The sequence below is a fragment of the Chrysoperla carnea genome, chromosome 1 (assembly GCF_905475395.1).
Source record: "Chrysoperla carnea chromosome 1, inChrCarn1.1, whole genome shotgun sequence".
Taxonomy (NCBI): domain Eukaryota; kingdom Metazoa; phylum Arthropoda; class Insecta; order Neuroptera; family Chrysopidae; genus Chrysoperla; species Chrysoperla carnea.
The window spans coordinates 33,901,530-33,919,309 of NC_058337.1; the positions used below are offsets into that span (position 1 = coordinate 33,901,530).

Here is a 17,780-nt window from a genome sequence, read left to right on the forward strand (position 1 = left end):
TTTCAAAATGAATTATGTTTTGTATCATTAAATTATGATATTTTTTTAAATTATTGAGGATTTTTTTGTCAACGTATATAAATTAAAATAATCATGATGTAAATATTTTGCGAGAACATATATATATTTTAGGCAATAAATTATGCATCTGACTAATTCAGTTTTTAATTCTGCCCTCGAATTTTCTTGGACACCAAAATTTTAATAAAAAAAAAATACAGTCAATTGTGTTGTGTAGGTCCAACAATTGTGACGGCAGAAAATAATTATCGTAGCCATGCGATTAAAGCCTTGCAAGAACGAATTATATTTATTACTTGTTCTAAATTATTAAAAGAAAATTATCAGTTTAATTGCGAATACCAAAGGATAAAATAATGTTTCGTAGTTTTCTAATACTTCTTCAAGCCAGTCTAAATATATTTTAATTTGCAGTGAAATTGATTTAATTTAGCATGACTTTACTTCTTAATAATGCAGTATAAACGCTTCTCATTGTGATAGATGCCCCATTCGTAGGGCATTGGTAGGTTCATTATTTTTTCATAGGTGTGTCATTTGATAACATGATCTGCCAAAAAATCGAAACAAATAGTTTACATTCCACTTTATATAAGAAAAAACCATAAACTTTGAAAATTTGTAAATGAGATAATGCTAATATTCATGATCTATTTTTATTTATATACGTTGATAATACGCCCGCCCACAATGCATTTCAAATATACGATTTGTTTAATAATTCGACATATTATCAAAAACTTTATTATTTAGTGATAATTAATTAACAAAAAAAAAGTAATGTTTTTATTCCAAAATAATTTATTGTTGTATCATTTTTGAATTTTATTAATAATTGTACTTAATTATATTATATTCACATATCTTATTATAATTATATGAAAAAATTTATCTCAGTATTAATTCGGTAAAAATAAATACAAATTATTCCAATAGGCATGCAAACAATTATTTTGAAGACAGACTACATCGCGGTCTGACTAAATTGAACTATATTCATAGTGTGCAAAACAGAGTTGGCGCTAATGGCAGAAAGCTTAGTAACTAAATTTTAATATGGATTTTTTATATAATATGCAATATATATTATATAAGTGGCATAATTTTTGCTGAAAACAGTAAAATTATATTACCATAATACGTATTCCGTATACTATTTCAAAAAATAATATAGTATTTGGTTGTTATATTTATTTGGCGTCAACTTTCTGAGATACTTGAATAACAATCGTGAAAATGTTGTACACGAAAATTTACAATGAATTCCAATAAAACAACGTTGCGTTGTTTATGAGATTGTTTTTCAAAGTACTGCATAGCACAATATTTATGGGTTAGAAGAATCGAATGAAACATTTTGTAAAATACTTGAAATTCAGGAATTTTATTCGAAAGCTTGAAATAATATTAAAATTTGAAAGTGGTGGTGTTTGTAGTCTGTTTCAGATCTAAGATTCATTTATACGAAATGTATGGTGCAAAGTAAAAAAAATGTAATATTAAAAAAGTTTTGATAATAACGGCTGTTTTTTTTCATTATAAACGTTTTTTCTTATGTTTTGATAGCCGTGTATTTTCTTTTAATTTCATTAGTTCCCAAATATGATCTGTTAAATTAAATATATCATAATGAAATGCGAAAAATTCGTAGGTGTCTTTTCTATGAATAAATCTTATTAAGCTTTTTTGATGATTTTTCGAATTTAATAAGTATATTTTTAAGTTAAAATTTTATCAAATTTTAAACATGTTACTGTTAGCTTAGGGTATCCAAATAGTAGATAATTATTAAAACAATATTTAAATATATTGGAAAAGTAAAATTTTTTAAATTTTTCCTTTTGTCTTTCTTTGGCTAATGTGGTGCCCTTATCTTAGCGAAGTCAATGAGTAGTTATAATTTACAATTCTCAAAAATATAACCGATTTTGATGGAATTCTTTAAAGTTTTCTTTACATTAATATAATGTTCCTTAAAATTAAGGAATAATACCGTTCATACAAGTTTTTTTGAATGAATTATCTCAAAAACGGTTATTTTTATGATTCCCTACAATTCCAAACAACCATTTGTTTAAATCCTAAAACAGTTATAAAAACTTAGGACAAATAAAATTTGAAAAAACATCAAATTAGTCTTAAAAAAATATTGTAGAGCATAATTTGGAGAACTTACTTCTTAAATTATGTATTATGTAGTTATTTGTACTATAAAAAACTATTATTACTGTGACTGATAAAATATATTTAGTATTTTAAATACTTATAGTCTTTTTGAGACAGTTTTAAATTGTGTGTAAGATAGTGATAACAATGGGCCTGTTTAGCTAATCCAAAGCGGCGTCGAATGATTAATAAGAAATGTGCCTTAATTCATTGGCTATAACTCTATTCTAATCGAATTTCTTTTTGGTTGATCGTTTACCACGATGATGCCCTTTTTATTTGTTAAACAATCCCAGTTATATTTCAACATAACACATATCTTAGCATTGTTAACATTTTACAACAGTTTCGAAATTGTAAATAATATAAAAAAATTAATTTAACTAGTTATTTCATTGCTCATTAATAATTAATAATAGAATTATCTTTGAAGTTTTCGCACACTAAATTAACCAAAAAAATTTTTGAACCTTTTGTTTATTTAAATTATTGACAATAAAAAAAAAGTAAAATAGTTTTAAAAAATTGTATTTTAGAGAAAAGAAAAAAGGGTATTTTCAAAAGGTCAATTTAAAAAAAAAATTATATAAATCCGTCCAAAAAATTTATTAAAAAAAATTACAAAAAACAATTTTTTACATAAAACTTTACTCGTGTCTGTAAAATCTGAATATTAATAAATAATAATGTAATTTATCCAATTGTAAGGGTTTCCATATTGTTACAAAAGTTTCATTATATATTAGTATATAAATGTGGTTTCATTGCTTTTTCCTAAATCTAGAAAAAATCCTACCATGGCTTCCAATTACTCAGAATATTTTTGTGGAAATGGTATGTGAGGACACCTTTCGGCACAAAGGTAAAACCATTAACAATGCTAACAAAGCGGCTATTGTTTTAACTTTTGGTGCTTCAAAATTCGAATCATATTTTATTCACACGATGTGTAGCTATGTAAGTTCGACCAACCTCTGATCAGTTGATCTCTATAACAATTCAACGTTCCTGCGAACAGCAATGTCTACAATGAATTTTATTTTTAAGTAACATTCAAATAAAATTTTACAGTCTGTTCACCAACCATTATCACGTAGTACAAATCGTTTATCAGAGTGTTCAGAAATTAACAAAAAACCAAAGTGTGAAATATAATTTCCAGTAAATTTCCACCTGAGAGATTTGTTATCTAGCGGTTGAAATAAGAACTGATATGGGCAGTTTTTTTACTTAAACAGTTAGTTTTTTTTTAGTAAGTGGTAAAAAATATCAAACAAATATTTATTTCGAAATTTTATGAAACTTGGAACGTAAAATACTTTTGATTTATAAATATAAAAATCATTTAACGATTGTTGAGATATTTCAACGTAGGTGAAACTTCTGGAGAGTGGAGATATCTCGAAAAATAAGTATACATCTAATTGTCATATGACCATTTTTTCAATGTTCTGATATTTTATGTTTTTTGGGTCCTAATTACTCTGTAATACTTGAACAAGTTTCCGAGGTTTCGATTGAAAAAATTGTTCCTGGATATCATCACCTCTTGTGTGATATTTTAGTCGATATTTCAGATGCTAATCATTCAATCGTCTAGTATCCCGACTTTTGTTTTTGTTTTTTTTTTGGGTTAAAATTACTCTATAAAACAATTTTTATCCACATTGGAGACAAAAAGTTTTTCAGATTTCTAACAATTTACTTAAGATCATTTTGTTCAGAGATCGAAAAAGTTATCAAAAATTTTTGTTTTTAAATTTTATAAAAAAGTTTGGAATATATATCTACTAGGTGAATGGTTTTTGAGATTTCGCCTAAAATCCAGTACGAAAAGATTGATTATGCTTTTTATATTTCAGAAAGATTCTGATATTTCGAAAAATATATTATCGTCAAACTATATACTTTTTTTGTAGATAGTTTTTTATGAAGAGTAATGAAGAATTTGCTCCGATGACATAATTAGACAAGTAGAGTTAATGTTTTTTTTATTTAAAGATATTTAACTGAAAATTGATAAGCTTGACGTCACCGTTTTAAAATTTTTTAGTAATTTTGGGTGTATAATTATTTTAGAAATATCAAAATAAAACGTGTTTTAGTCGATATCTCAGAAACTACTCGTCTATCCAATAGGGGGATAGTATAGTATTGTATTTTTTGGGTCTAAATTACTCGAAATGATTTTTATCTAAAACAGAAGAAAATTTGTTTCCCCAATTTGGACAATTTTGTTAAGAGAATCTCTTCTATAGAATATAAATATACTCCTAATTTTGCCAGAGAAAATCCTTCCTTAATTTCATTCAAATTTCTATTCTTTATCATATATACTTAACTGTATTATTTTTTTACAGATGTCGTTATATATACAAAAAAAAGATGACTGTTGAATAAACCATTTAATTTTTTTAAAAAGAAAAGAAAAATTCTATACAATTTTCATACTACGGAATTTCCAATTAAATATGAAACAAATTTTATCAATAGATGATTATACATTTATCAAATTCAATGATATCGATAAGAGCTTATGTTTATATTCATATATTATATTAAAATATTTTAATATTTCTAAAATAATTATGCATATTATACACCCAAAATTACTTAAAAAATTTTAAAACGGTGACGTCATGCTTATTCAATTTTCGGTTAAATACCTTTAAATAAAAAAAAAATACATTAACTCTCCTTGTCTAAACATAATTTTCACCTTTAAAACTTAAATATTTTCACTATGATCCAAACAAAGATATAAATTATCTTTTTAAAATGAAAGCTACATATAATTTTTAAGTTATACATCGCAGTGTATCTTTGTTTATCAATTGAATGTGTTGCATACACTTGTCTTTGTTGTAAGGAAAGAGAAAACAATATTAAATTAAGAAATATATTTGATTCGTTTAATGTGCTATGCAACTTGTATTTCATATTATATGTATTTGTTTTTGTCTATTTTATTAACGTTATATAAGTTGCACCTTTTTTAAAAATAGTTGTATGTAATATTGTGCGTTTTTGATCGTACGTGTATTGTTAATGTGAGTTGAGAGACCGACTTGTTTCGTTCGTTGTTTGTATTCATGTTCAGAACTTGACGTACAAGCTGTATAGGTAGTTTTTAATCGTTGGCATAGTAAGAGCCCAACCCATATATTAATTGAATTCAGTTTATATTTAGTGTGTTTTCTAACGAAATTTTTTCCTCAAAAAACAAAATTTTCACCATAAAATAAAAAACAATTGAGTGTGAATTTAAGAGTGCATTTTCAACAAAATAGTGTTTGTATTTGTGGTGTGTTTTCATTATGGATTTTTATTTGCGCCATCTCAAAACAAGGTTTGTTAGGATTTTCAATCGAGTTTTTAAATAATATTATGTTGTTATTTTTTTTTGTAATATTTAAACGAAGACAAATATACCTGTTTACGGTATTAAATTATTTACCCTTTTAACCTATAATTAATTATATTTGTGATAAACATTGTGATATTGTGCACAAATTTTGAAAAAAGCAATATTTGAGAGAAAATTTGCATCAGCTAATTGGTTTTGTTTTTCAATTTGATTGGATTAAAATAAAAGAGTTAATTTTAAACTATGACTAATAATTTGATGTTTTATGTTTTTTTGGTGTATTTTTGAGTCGATATTAGGTCATATGTGTATAATTGTAGGTCAGGTCACTGAAGTTCAGTATTAATAGTGATGACTTTACTCTTCTTTTATCCAAATTAGAACTTAAATTTCTGGTAATTTTTTTTAATTAGATAAAGATCCGATTAGATAAAAAATACTACTTATTTTTTTAAGCAATACATGATGAAGAGGCTGTTTAAAAATGGGCTAAGATTTGATTTGATTTTTTATAAATTGAAAGGGAATGTAAAAGGATTAAAAAATGTGTCATGGGTAATTTATTTAAAATTCTTTAATGATTTATTTGTCAAATAGAAAATGTAACTTGGGTTAGTTGGGTGTCAACCTTTAATTACTATTGTATTTTAAAGAATTATTACAAATATCTTCTAATAGAGTTGTAGTTTAAAGCTGGTCTCACATATATTTTTACCGGATATTTTCTAAGTACCTATGTGGAATTACTAAAAATAATTTTTTTATTGAAAAGCTTCTTTTAAGCCTTATTTTATGAAGTTACAATGATTTTTATTTTACAAGATATTGCCTAATGCTATTCTGGTGGGTGAGTTGTGGCGATTTCACTTAAGAATAATCGCATTTTATGCATTTTTGAAAATTCTGAAATTGTCTTACGAAATACATCAATTATTTTCATTTCTTCGATTTTTCGCATATTTTAAATCACCATGTTCCATTAATATTACATAATATGGTAAAATTGGAACTAAATTTAACTGTCTCATTTTTATTTATCCCATTTGAGTATTATATATTTTATATATGTTTTCATATGTTTGAGTGGCGATGAACTAGGTCGAGGTCGAAAGAAGAACTTTCTGAGATTTTTGGGATAGAATAGGTTAAGCAGTTACAATTTACCTAACAGTTAAATGTAAGGCTTTTATTTTAAAAATTTTTACAAACTTAAATCGAAATATCCGAACTCACAACAGAAATAGTTGCCAGGGTCAACGTATTCTGTTATTATTTATTTTAGAATAAGCTTGGAAATCTTTTGTTCTCACGTCAAGGAATATCTGCGTCGCAGGATCTTGGTGGACTGTGCTTATTATACATCCCAGGTGTTCCATCTCCCGTGATATTACTGTATTTTAAAGTTGTATTTTTTTTGGTTAATGTTCTATTGTTAAGAATAACAGAGAAGTTTGGTTCTTTACATTTCTTATTTTTATAAAACTAGAATTTTTTAGTGCGAGTTTCATAAATCGTACCGCTACCAGAAAATGCATTCAAGGTACCTTTGAACGGCATAATATTTGATTATATAACTACAAATTATATTAAATTTAACATTTAAGTATATTTTCTGTCAAATTTATAAAAAATAATTTATTGTTTGTTTGTTACTAACCTTACTTTTCTTATATGAGACGGTACGATTTTGGATATCATGTATGGATACTGTCTCCTATTTCTCGTTTTTTTTTTATTTGTGTATAATTTATATTTAAATCGAAATAAGTCAGCAAAATAGAATAATGTAATAAAGTCTAAGGGCAGAATGGAAATACAGAGGATAGAATATGAGTTTAGAGGCATATTAAATTAAAAATAAAGAAGCTTTAGCTATAAAACAGAAGAATGGAATTACATTTCGATCTTGCCCCATTTTCCTATGTTTCTGCTAGTTTGCGGAATTTCTTATTCTCAGATGAAAAAATAAGCTCAAAATCTCAAAATCGAAATTTAATTCAAAATATCTTAGAGCTATTGATCGATGAAAATTTCATGAAAAATCGGTGAAGCCGTTACCGAGATTTTAAATATATATATATATATATATATATATATACAAGAATTGCTCGTTTAAATATAAAAGATAAGATAAAATAATAGTGATATATATACGAATATGTTCCAAAAAGAGTAATTGGCAGACCCGGTGTTAAAAATCAAATTAATGTGTAATGAAAATGGATTGACAGACCAGGTAATTTTTTTGTGCAAAGTCCAAATATAGACAACGTATAAGATCAACCTTACAAAAATGTTAAGTCAATATAATTATTAATAATAATATTATGATGATGAACTGATGACGACGTAGCATGAAGTCGATTAATAAGTATTTGTATTCAGTACATGGTATGATGAATTGTCACGGCATTCTTTAACTAATAAACATTAATTTATTTTTTTTACAATTCACTCTTCACTTCAAATAAAGAGAGCTATTTTCACCAATCATGATGTCTATATAGGAGTTCGTTTTAGTTGTTTGTTAAGCTTATGATTAAAATAATAAATTAAATAATTTATGTGTACCTTTAAGGTGGTTGGTGAAAACATATTAAAGGCAAAATTCATATCTCATTTAAAAGAAAAATCGTGTGTTCATGCGCTCTGGCAAAGATAATTCGAAAGACACAATTCTCTGTGATTAGTAGATCCAAGGCGAAAATAAATAACGAAGGAGTGGCCTCGACTGCAAATAGACCCTTCAATCTAGTGCCCAGAGACGGTATGGTTCACAAAGAAACAGTGCATGTGAATATATCCGAAGACGAACATCTAGCAGGAAAGCAATGAATAAGGCTAGCAAAGATTAACAATATGCTCAAGAAACCGACTAAATTAAAGCTTATAATTGATTAAAAAAGAAACAGGTTTCAACGTTTTAGGAGATAAGCCTGAACATTTTTCGCTATTGCAATGGACAAGAATGGCAAAAGATGGTTAAATTGAGAGAGACCTAAGCCTAATAAATTAAGGCTAAAAATGATCATAATAAAAGAGCTTAAGAATTATGATTGATCTTTATTAGATGCCTCATGTTAGGAAATTTGAGAATCTAAATATGTCTGAATATTTTAGTCTTGTTCTCAGAAACAATTTTCCATGCATGTCTGCTAAGGAATAGTCGCCCTATTAGCTGAGTTGGCGCAAAGGTAGTAAAACACATATATGGTATCACAATGGGCTCTATAGCCTAAGTGTGTGTTTTGTGGACAGCCAATATACCCTAACCTAACCTCCTAGGAAATATATACATTCAGCGTTACTATAATCATAAAATAGTCAAAGAATTTCTTGAAAGCATTTTGATAAGCAACATTTTATTATACTAACAACCAACCTTAAGTATATGATTAAAGTAAATAAATTAAATGATTTATGCACCTTTAACTAACTAATGTTAGAGACAAAACACAATAACACTTACTCATACATATCGGAAAGTAAACTTAAAAAAAATATAAATAACTGTTATGTAAGATGCTTTGTGTTTATTTTTAACACCTGAGTGCAGTTTTTTGAGATCTTTGTGTATGTGTGTATTGTAACAGGATATACGTTTTTTTTTGTCAAACTCTTAATTGTTTTCAAACCTTTTTTCAACATTTTTGGTAAAAGAAGAATGTTTTTGAAAAGGTACACAATTTCTACCAAATATGTAAGTTATCAATGTTGGTTTGTTTGTACCTGCTAAAAATGTGTTGACATTAACCAGAATCGATCCGATTTCCAATGGAATATGATTCCCACCTTGCTCGACATGCTAGATTAGGCTAGGTTATATTGGCTGTCCAAGGGACACACACAAAGGCTATAGGACCCTTTGTGATACCATATATGCATTTTACCACCTTTTTCGCTGATAATTCCATTTATCAACTCTTCAATTATTTTGAGAGGATGAATATACTTTCGGCTAGGGAATCAATATACACCTTCATGCATATTGATTCCCTAGCCGAAAGTACGGTCTCAACTCTGGGATATATGATATAAAAAAGTGAGCAAAAATCTTTTTTCCCAAAGTTAAACACGGGGCTATAGAAAAATAGTATACAAACCATGGCCAGAATTTCAGATGCCCTGCCTTATGTGCTCAGTTTCGTCTCAACATTTATATCACATTCATCAGGAAGTTCAACTGTCTAGACTAGGGTCGCGTAACATATTACGTAATTTTTTTTAAAGTGCTAATAATTTTACGAAACGAGAAATTAAAAACAAGATTTGCATTTTACAAACAGAAAATTGGTGTTTTATTATTTTGAAACGATCTTGATGTACAATGAAGTTAAAATTATATAAATCTAAGGTAGTTCTTGTAAAGAATATCGATAAAAGAATACCAATTGCTGAAATACAAAATCATCTTGTATGGACACGTGCAGTTGGAGCGATTTGAACCTCTTAAACAGAAAAATCACAAGCAGGGAGTGCATCAAGAAGGAAGAGACAATTGAATATCTGCAGCTTAGAAAACAAACGATCTAGCTTATAATAGAACGCAATTTTCTAAGGGATTGAGATAATTTGATTCGATAATTCGGAGAATTAATTTCGGTAGTACAACGATGAATGAAACAGGAGCTTCCGTATGAAAACCAAGCCCTTAAATTCTACCTAGTCCCTAACTCACAAGTATTATTTTTGGAAATAAAGCTTGAGGGGGAAGGAAGGACCTAGAGGAAGCGATGGAAATAAAATAAAGAATAAATTTCATTAGCACAATGAACCAAACAAAACTCTCAATCTAATACAGAGATATTATTCTTGGAAATGACACTGAGAACCTGTAAGCTCGACTACAGCATTTATTGTTAGGATTGTCAGGAATACATTTTTTCAATTTTGAGTGAAACTATGACCCACGGGCTCCATATGAAAGTAATTTCAACCGACTTCTGGATTAAACATGTAATCACAAACACAGCTCCGAAATTAGTTTCACTAGTTCTACATCTGATTGTTAACAGATAAAAGAAATTTCGTGTATATTTTTTTTTCAATTACAATAACCTTTTATAATTTGCATACAAATTATATTTTCAAAATTAATTTGTAAATGAGGTTATATTTGTTGTTGTTGATGTTGTTATGAAGGTGTAGTGAATTAGCAATGTGTACAATGTGTATGTATGGTAGGTACATTGTTGGTTAGGTTAGGGATCATTTAAGATTTATAACATAAATAGTATTACATTTAAATATAAATTAAGGTTGAATGTTTTTGTATTATAGTTTAGGAGAAAATGGCGCATCATTAAAAAAACATTTCTTGTTTTTATTTTCTCGGGTGTATGGGAAAGGGGGCTATCGAAGATATTAAAAAGATGTACTGGTGAGTTTCGTATTTACACCGTGTGTGGATTCCTATTTTATTTTCTGTATTGTAATTCCTACGAGAGATTGTTCTTTCGAGTTGGAAGTTACTTCTCGGTAACGGTTGGATTCAGGCTTTGTCTATTGTTTGATTGTAAAATTTGATACTAAAAGAAAAGCCGTAGATCATTTCCAGTTGAAAGTCTACGTACTCAGTCATTATCCAATTTGTTTACATATGTGGAATAAAATTCAGCATAAAATATTGAGATTTTTACCAATTCTAGTCTAGATATTTATTCTTGATCGCTCAATTCCGATCCTAGCTCGTTATTGGTTTTGGATCCATCTCTGCCAAATTGGAAGAGTTTGGACTATTCAAAATCATTTGGTCTATTTGTTTTAAACTTCTTCAATTAAAATTTCGAAGAAAAATTTTTAAAACTCCTACTTAGAATTAGTAAGGAGTGATTCCATCATAAGTAGTGGCAAACATTTAGGCGTATTTAGTATATTTTCTTAATAAAAAGGAAATTTTAATGGAATTATTCTTTGGAAGTCTATATTTTACCCTGTGCTTATTTAGTTTTGTTCAAAAAAGTGAGATACATAATTATAATCACGAGAGGCTAAAGTGCAATCGTGGGTGCAACAATACTTAGTGTTACACCCACGATTGCACTTAAGTTTCTCGTGACTGTAATTATGTATCATACATTTTTTTGTTTAGAAAATATTCAGCGCTAAATGCGTAATTGTGTTTTCGCAATTTATACACAAATTTTGTCCGACACTAATGAAATCGCTTTAAAAGAAATTTGTTGGTTTAACAGTGTGATATTTCGAAAATGTCTCAATGTTTTACAAATTCCATGTACAGTTTCATTTGAAAACCTATATATAAATTATTAGGTTCACGAAATTTTGATTATAGGTCCTAACTCACTTATTAAGTTATTTTGGTTATGGGTCAAAACGAATGAAGATGTAAAACTTTTTTTTAAGGGTGTAAAAAAGTGGTAAAATTTATAATACCAATAAAATGCTAAAATAAATAATTATTTTAAAATTATATCACTTTCGTACCTCTACAAAAAAGTATTTTTCATTTAGTTCTCGAGTTCTTAATCAACTTTATAAAGCTGTAATCATATTTTAATGAACAATTATCAATTTTTTAGTTCATAAATTTTGTGTATCTTTATAAGCGAGTTTTTCTTACATTGTCAAGTTAAAAACCAGGTTATCTCATGAAGAGTTCTAACGTTTCAGTATTGCTTTTTTCGACTCGCTATGCAAAATAACATAAATCAATACAAAACATTTCAATTTTTGAAGAGGGTAAGTTTTCGCAAGCTCTTCGACTTTTACAATCCCAGAAAATCTATTTCCACCGCCGAAATCGTTAGGGACTCATCGGTTTCTTAAACTGAATTATGAATAAGAGCTTTAATCAAAATTTCGTGAATGGAATAAATTTTATGTTTATTTCGTTGTTTTGGGGAAGCTTTTACAGCACAGTAATAAGGAACTTTTCAAATGAAATACGATGGAAATTGTCGCATTATACGTTTTCAAATATCACGTTGACCAAAAAGAAAAAACATGTGGTTAAAGATATCGAATTCTTAATCTGCAGTTATTCGTGTATCTATTTCGAAAGTAAAAAATGATGCGCCAAATGCATTCCTAAACAGCAATAAATGTTCTAGTGTATCTACTTCGATGGTCTTTTGAAAGTAAAATATTATCCAAGCATAGAGATAATACCATAGAACTGTATAGATATAGTAAACGCAATAAGTCAACTATTGATTGCGCTGGGCGTGGTAGTAAGGTATAGTCAATAGTATAGTTTTGGCGACGACTTTGCAGCTCTATGGTATTACCTCTATGTATCCAAATAATTTTTTTATAGCGATGCGCCATTTTCTCCTAAACTATAATGATGATGCAGATGTGTGTGGATACGATGATGCTTTATGTGTATTAAAACTAAATTTAATAAAGCATGTAAACAGTTACTACATAGTGTATATGTACAACGTTATTCGTTGTCGTTGTTGGTTGACCCACTTTTTGATATTTTCCTCTAACGTAATACTGTAACATCATCACATCATGTATGTCGTCCCTCTGTCCCACTGATCACTAAAGTAATAATATTGTTATACTTATTTTCGTGTCTACATAATGTACAGGTTGTTTTAGTTTTATTTGCTTGGTCTAAATATTTTAATCATAATGTCAAAAGAAAATACCGTTCAAAATAATTCCGAATCAAATCTTTATCTATAAAATGAAATTTGACAAAGTGAACTTGAGCATATATAGTCCTTACCATGACATTAATAACAAAAGGCTCGATTAATAATGAGGCGGAAAGTAGCTCTTAATACACCACCAAGAGACGTGGTTTTCGGGGTTTTTCGTAAATCGAGTTTACATAAATTAAAGAAATTATGCAGTGTATTGAATTAATTTTTATCAGCAAGTGCAAATATCATTTTTCATTAACCAATTGCAAAAAAGATAGCTGACATTTTGGCCACAACGTTTTTGATTAACAGTTGTTTCATAGAAATCATTTTTTTTTTTTGCTAATATATCGAAGAATTTTTTGCTGAAATATCAAATCATAATTACTGACATTTTTTTTGTAGCTGCAAATTCATTAACGCAAAAATACGTCCGTCATGTTTTTTATTTGATTTTTATTTCAAAAGTTTCTAAGAAATAACTAAAAAAAAAATTTTTTTTAAATTGATTTTTCATGTTCTTTTACAATTGAAAATGATTTTTTTAACCTGTAAAATCAAACGCCAGTATCGTCAACAGATCGCTTAAGTAAATGATAAAATAACATGCAGAATAGTAAATGGTTTGTCTCTCAACTTGATTGCACTATATTATAACAAAATTTTCCATCGAAACAAGCCCAAACTTCAACGGTTGTATATACGTCACAACGAATAACAAGACACACTTTTTTTATTCAAAAATATAACTATTTTTTATTAATAATTCATAAAAAAATGGAATTAAGTATTAATTTAAAAAAAATTTTCTTAAATACACACTAGATGAATTAATCTTTCTGGAATTTGTGGCAAAAAAAATTTCTTGTCCTCTCGTCACATGATACACTTGACTTGAGTTCATTTATTTATACCCCATGTCTTTGAATAGATCACTTAACTCTGCATAATTATGTACCAAATTTCAAAAAAAAAATTCTAAACAGATTTTTTTTTTATTAAGTCAGACATATATGAAAAGATTTTTTCTCGAAGTGAAAATGGGTTCACGATTGCAGCATTTCCGTTATTGTTTATTATCTTTTACTTATTAAAACCATTGGGTGTTAGTTGACATAACCTGTTGAAGTGTAATTACCGTTTTGTAGTTGAATGAGTATTTAGAATTAATTATTTAACTTTGTTAATTATATGAATAAGTTTAATAAATTGTTTTCAGAATTACAATTTGTATTATATCATTAGTTATTAATGAATTCTATAAATTATTGGAATAATTAATTAAAAATTACAATTAAATATGATTACATTATAACAATTATTTATAATGAATTTATTTATTATTAATTTTCTGATTGAAATATTTCTCAAATAAACTCTGTTTACTGCCGGTGCTTACAGAAATTCTGTTGAAGGTTTTTGAATTCATTCGCTCGATCAGTTTTCCACATACGGAATTTTACAATAAAAAATGTAGATTGGGGAAAATTGACATAGTGGGTGAATATGAATCGAAAATATTTATTCCTGTAATTAATTATTTTCTGTTAATAAAATTAACAACAAAGAAAATAACATTTGTTAGTTTGGCAAAATTTTAATTTTGTCACAACGAGTGACAGATTTTGGAGTGGCGTCGTTGTCACTGATTCATATTTTTTTGAGCATGTTGTTAATGCGACCGTTTCAGTAAATTGATTGATTGACCAAACAATGTTGACTGACTTTTTTGGCCTGAAATTGATATTATGGACGTGACGACGTTTATTTTCATCGTGATGGCGCCACTCGCCATACAGCTGGTGAAATAATGTCTCTGTTACGTGAAAAACTTTCTGAACGAGTGGTTTCTCGAAGTGAAGATTTTGATTGGTCGTCGAAATCGTGCGATTGAACACCATTGGATTTATTAGTTGGGGGTTCGTTAAAGATAAAGTCTACGCTGATGCTCCAGCAAATATTCTAGAACTCAAAGGTAATATTAGAGCTTTTATTCGTGAGATACAACTGCAATAAGCATGTTTACTCAAATTTCTTTATCACTTCGGCTGAAGAATTCTCATTTTACGGACAGAAAAGTGAAGTTGGTTTTAGAAAATCTTCAGAAATACGCAAAATATGAAAATTCCTAAATAAACAAAGAGGAAGATATAGGCAAGTGACGTCACTGGCTTACATTCCCCCATAGAGATTACATATAAAAACTTGTTTTTCTAAAAGGAAATGGGAAACAATCTTTGAATGCTTATAACTTCTTGGTTTTTTAATCAATTTTAATTTCCCTTTCAAATTTTGTCATGGAATCAAGTATAGTTTTACATTTTATGCGCAATATGATAAATTTGACATCAGGCAACTAACGTATTTTGAGAAAATGTGATGAAAAATTTCATGAAAATAAGGGTCATAGGCAAACAGTGCCACGGCGAACATTTGGCAGATATTCTATTTTATACTCAAGAGTTTGCACTGAAAATAAAATTATCAGCTCTTTTTACAAAAATAACGCGTCTTTTTTTTAAAATTGAAATCTCTTGTTGAAAAACCGTTGTATACATACCTGTACGTCCAAAAATTTGGGGAAAATCAGAATACTTATAATTTCATTACACTAGAAAATATACAATTTTACACTAGAAAAAATATATATTTGTGATTACATTGCGGTCTAAAATAAACTACATAGTTTTTGAAATTCTTTATTAGAATATCCGGAAATCCTACTTGAACACTCAAATATGTTTTGTGATGATATAAAATATATATTTCTCTATTTTTATAAACATTGTTTTATTTGTATGTTTTTGATATGAGTTAGATAAAAACTTATATAGGAAATAATTATTTAAAAAGTTTAAAATAGAAATGATATAGACAATAAAGACTTTCAAACATAAAATTATAAATAATATGTAAAAATGACAGTTTGTTACTCTATTGAGGATGTATCTTTTTAGTTCATCAAAGTTTACAAGTTTTTTTAACTCCTTTCTTCAAATAAAGAGGTGTATATTATCCATCAATGAAAAATTTGGTCCAAGTGAATCCTAAGCATGTCTGAATTTTAATTTTTATTAATTGCATATGTACTTTCAGTTAAAGTTTTTCCGAAGTGGTCGGTAGAGGTGTTCCGATCCACCAATCGCAATACCATTCTAGTTAAAGTAATTAGGAAAGATTTTTTCGATTAATTGGCGTTGTCAAAGCAAATTAATTATTTATGATTAGTTGATTTTCGTTTAATTCTGAAACAAGAAGTTTCTCAAAGTAAAATTGTAGGTTTTTAATTTTTTTAAGGGATTTTCGGATCCCGTTACTCTCACAGCACCTGGCAAATTATAAATATAAGATATATATGTATTGATTTTCATTGATTGTTTAAAATTTTAATGTTTATTTCTTATATAGTGAATCCCTATATATTATAAATGTGAAAGTAAGCATGTTTGTTTGTTTGTTTGATTGTTTGCTATGCTTTCACGCAAAAACTTGCGAATGGTTTTTAATGAAACTTTACAGCAGCTGAAATTTCAGAATAACACATGAACTAAAATTCATAAAGATATATTTTTAAAAAAATTAACAATTATATTAAATTTGACATTTACCAAAATTTAAAATTTCTGTAAAAATTTAAAATAGTAAATGTCAAACAAATCATGGCCAACTATTCTAATATAGATTAAACTCAATGAATTATGACTATTTTACATTTAAGTAAATTGAAAACTGTGTATATCAAGAGTGGGCGGAGGCTATAAAGCGGTGGTTTTTACTTTTAAGCCCAGTGAAGCGGGCGGGTATCAATCTAGTACAAAATTGAAATTATTGGAAGAAAATGATACAAATATGTAGTTCAAGTATTTTTTTTTTGTATAACGCACATAACTTTTTCAGAGTAGTTCGATTTCGATAATTCTTTTTTTGGTGGCGAATGTTTAATGAGACCATAGACGTGCCCGTAAATAACCTTGCTATTCCCTTATGTGGAGCCCTTCCGTACAAATTTATATTTTTTCCCTCCTCCCCTTTTTTTAGTCTTCATAAATCTTCTTGGCGCCACCAACGGCCTTTCAAAAAAAATCTGCTTTTTCTCTTTTGTTTTTGTCCTCTTCGTAAATCGATTTGCTTTCTTGACTTCTAAAAATTTGTCCTTTGTGATTATGGCGAAAATAATAAAATTAAATACTATTAACTTTAAACTCGTTCGTAATATAATATATTTCATACTGACTTTTTGTGATCAATGGCATACCATTGGTTCGACATGGGATAGGATATTTTTCGAAGTTAGATACCCTATACCTTTTGAAAAAATTTTCGTCCTTAAGCATAGAAAAGTAGGGAATGATTGTTGACCCACTGAATTTTCATCTGCGAATCGATTCTTATGTATGTTTATCGATTTCTACAACAATTGTGGACCGATTTTGAAAATTGTTGTAAGTGACTTTGTCTATATTCCTTCCGTACGGTGGTAATATAAACTTACTATAGAGTATAAAATAAGCATATCAAAATACAAAATATTTTTATCTAATCCAATCAATAATTTCCTTGTGAGCAATTACATTTTGAAGTCGGCGCTAATCATATCCTTAGTTAAA

General features: G+C 27.9%; 1 protein-coding gene across 2 annotated transcripts in view; it reads left to right on the plus strand.

Annotated features, from left to right (window-relative positions):
* The first annotated feature begins 5,256 nt into the window (after positions 1 to 5,256).
* LOC123305341 (protein 4.1 homolog) overlaps positions 5,257 to 17,780 on the plus strand; it is a 69,908-nt gene continuing 57,384 nt past the window's right edge. The window contains exon 1 of one of the 2 annotated variants that reach the window (XM_044887032.1): positions 5,257 to 5,536. The gene's annotated coding sequence lies outside the window, so the exon portion shown is untranslated. The remainder of the gene's footprint in view (positions 5,537 to 17,780) is intronic. The other variant, XM_044887031.1, reaches the window with a different exon arrangement.